This window comes from Pteropus vampyrus, unplaced genomic scaffold (assembly GCF_000151845.1).
Source record: "Pteropus vampyrus isolate Shadow unplaced genomic scaffold, Pvam_2.0 Scaffold384, whole genome shotgun sequence".
In the NCBI taxonomy this organism is placed as follows: Eukaryota; Metazoa; Chordata; class Mammalia; order Chiroptera; family Pteropodidae; genus Pteropus; species Pteropus vampyrus.
Window position 1 is genome coordinate 1,310,541 of NW_011889165.1, and position 3,716 is coordinate 1,314,256.

General features: G+C 36.7%; 1 pseudogene; it reads right to left on the reverse strand.

The window, feature by feature from the left end:
• Positions 1–2,192: 2,192 nt before the first annotated feature.
• LOC111731560 lies at positions 2,193–2,311 on the reverse strand (annotated as a pseudogene).
• Positions 2,312–3,716: the final 1,405 nt, after the last annotated feature.

Genomic DNA, 3,716 nt, shown 5'->3' on the forward strand with positions numbered 1-3,716 from the left:
ACTGAGGCATACTTGATGTGGAGAAAACCAAGAAAGAAAAGCAGTTCTCATGCTACAGAGGCCTCTGACTGATACTGGAAAGTGACCTCAGGGGACTTAGCCAAAGGTGATGGAGACATAGAGATGAAATGGGATTTGTGGATTCAAATAAGGACAGGAAGGAATAGTTTGTATTTCTTCCCAGTCTTGTGCTTTCCTCCCACGATTTTCTCACATAAGGCAAGGGAACAGAAAAAGAAAACCAAACCGAACCCTATCTAAAAACACAAACAAAAAAAACGAAACAGGGAATTCAAGCTAGAGGCAAGCTCAGGACAAAGGGAGGAGGGAAGAGAAGATGGCAACAGAGCTGAGACCCTGATCCTCTGATATTCCCTGCTTGCTACCCTGACCTTTCTTGGTGTCTGAGGGGCTGACAATCCTGTTACCCTCATTCCCAGTACCCCAGTCTTCTAATGTACAGAGGAGAGAGCCCTGATGTGTTGATATGATGCCCAGTGTGATGTGAGAAAGAGAAATCAGTCACTCACACACACACACAGTTACTATGACACCCTTGGACTAGAGCCAGTTAGAAGCATCTTCTCAGGAGTGCAATGACTATAACTTCAGCTTATGTGTCAGACAGAATCGGCTCTCCTTCTTCCTGTTTTGTGATCTGAATAATTACCAGGCTTGTTAAGTTCTGCCTTGTTGGCTGGAGTCTTGGGCTCTTTCAACTAAATTTTTGTTTTACTGACACTATTAAAAAATATATGTGATGAAGCTAAGTCTTTTAGTAGCATGACCATTTTTTCCCAACCTCAGGTTTGAAAATTGTTGAGTCAAACATTTACTGCATCCTGTGCTCCTCTTCCCCCATCTTCCCCTTCCGCAACACCTCAGTTCCTCATACCCCTATCCTCTCGGTCTTACTTCTCTTCGCGAATCTATAATAGAAGATTTTGATCCAGGAATCTACAATGGAAAATTTGATATAGTGCTTATCTGTGGTCTAATACTGATAAGAAAACATTATTGTAAGTCTCTCCTTTTCCATCTTCAATAAATAACTATAGATAAAAATAAATACAATGTCCCAGGAGAGTAAATGGCTTATTCAAGATTGCATTAGCTTGGGACTAAACCCATGTCTCCCAAATTCTAAGTGATTGCTCTTCCTCATCCACCACACTGAACTCTTAGAAGGTGCCCTCAGATCCACTTTTAAGCCAGGTCTGCTCAGGGCAAACAATCCCAACTGCAGTTCTGAAAGAAAAAGTGAACAGGGGGCTCCTAATACTCAGAGGCCTTTCTGCCCTTGCTTATGCTGACTGCTGGCTGTGAGAATGTCTGTCCGTCTGTCATCCTCCACTCCCTGCTGGCTGTCGATCCCTTATAGTGGGTCTACAGTGGCACACCTCAACAAAGAGAGTAAGTGCTGGCTCTAGCTTCATAAAGGGCAACTGAATTTCAAAAGGAGATTCATTCCCCATGAAGAAAAGCAGAACCTCATGAACTTGGTCATGGATCCTCCTTCCTCAGCCTCTGCATGACCCCTCACTTCTTCCTTCTCAGCTACCTTTCTGGTCTTTCAACTTTTTCTTTCTTTTAAGTATATTTCTCTAATATTTTTATTTGTTATTATTTTGACAATTTTAATTCTGATCTTTTTATTTCAGTATTTTGCTTTTCTGATTCATGGAGCATAGAAGCATATGTATTTTGTCTTAGATTTTATCTTCTTTACTTTTTATGTTTTTAACCTTTTACCTTATTGGTTTGTGACCTGTCTTTTATTTTAAATCATATCCATTTTATCTTATTATTTTAAAAAGCTTAACTTTTTACCTTTATTGGACTTCTGAGTTTAGTTTTAACTTCTCTTTAGTTTTACTTTTCTCTTACCATATACTCTATTTTTTTAATAGCTTCTTAATTTTCTACTCTACTTTTATGTAAAAGTTTTCATTGGTTTTAATATTAGTCATCAAGAAGTGTAATAGAGAACTTACTCCATAAATAGATTTTGAAGGCCTTTTTCCCTTTGGCTTCCTATCACCACCCTGACTTTCCTTTAAAATTATCCTAATTTTAAGTATGACTTTTATTTTTATTATTATTTATTTTTTTAGGCGAGGCGACCCTTGGTTGACCTCACGGATTGCAAGGACCTTGTCAGCTTACAATCCCTTATTTTTTTATATATTTTACACCTACAGCACCTGGTCTTCCTAAGTGGTCTCCCATCCAAGTACTAAACAGGCTCGACCTTGCTTAGCTTCCGAGATCAGACAGGATCAGGCTTGTTCAGGGTAGCGTGGCCATAGACAAGGATGACTTTTAAAACACAACTCTCATGAAAGGAGTTACAAATATGGAAAGGGAAGCCTGGAATAAATCTCATGACGCTGGATTACAATTAAATACATTAGTATGAACTCATGGCACATGCACATGCACATTTATTTACATACATGTACACATATATGAAATACATAATATAAATATACATAGTCACAATCACACGTATACATTTATTTCATAGCTCTGTCTACTGACAAAGCAATTAGACCCCAGTAGCAATGTGTACATCTGCTTCCCAAGGCTGTTTCTGAATATCATTCTCCACTAAAAGGAACAAGGACTCCTTGAAGAAATGACTGCTTCTAGGGCTGAGACCAGGAAAGTACAAAACAAAATATCTTGAACCTGACATATCTTGTGTCCAAAAGAAAGCTCAAAAAATGATGTAAATATGTTAAAAGAACACTAGACCCAGTTTGAAGGAGTTCCCATTTGCCAAATCTGGAACATTTGATCATCAAAATAAATAACGATAGTAATAGATTATAACTCATTGGATAAAAGAAGAATCCTTGAATCCACATAGAAATAAGACATAATAATAATACAAATACAAACATACATACATACATTCATGATAGAAAGCTCTTCCTTACAGTAGAATGCCCACTAATACTTGTAGAAAGAATGACAGAGTTAGAAAATACCATTCAGGCAAAAAACAGTAACAAATGCTAAAACTAGTGGGTAAAATGTTGATGAGAACAGGATATATACATATCCTCAAAATATATCTCTATAAATCACTTGTTAATTTCAAAAAATAAAAATAAAAATAGCTTTTCAGTGGAAAAATCTGGAGGACACCAACTTAAACCATTTGTTTTCTCCCCTGATGCTCTGAAAAGAATACAGTATCACTCCTGTAACATTTCTACTTAAAATACATAATCTGAATCTAATCATGAGGTAACAACATCAACTAAAGTCAAATGGAAGGACTTCCTACAAAATAACTGGCTGTACTCTTCCAAATATGCCAAGATTAGACAAAGGAAGGCTAAGGAACTGTTCCAGAATAAGAGATGTAAGACATAATAGCTAAATGTAACGTGTGATCCTGCCTTGGATCCCGAGCAGGGGGAAATAGCTACAAGGGACACTGTTGAGACAACTGAGAAATTTTAACATGGACTCTGTATTACATAGTAATCATTCATAAATTTTAAATATTCTGATTTTGATCATTATGCTGTGATTATATGAAAGAATGAGTTGGTTCTTAAAAAGTACACACTGAAGAATTCGGGAATAAAAATCTACAATATCTCACTAGCCAAATCTGGGATGATGGAGAATCAAAATAAAAATAATGATAGTAATGAATTATAATTCTCTTAATAAAAAGAGGAATCCATGAACCCATGTAT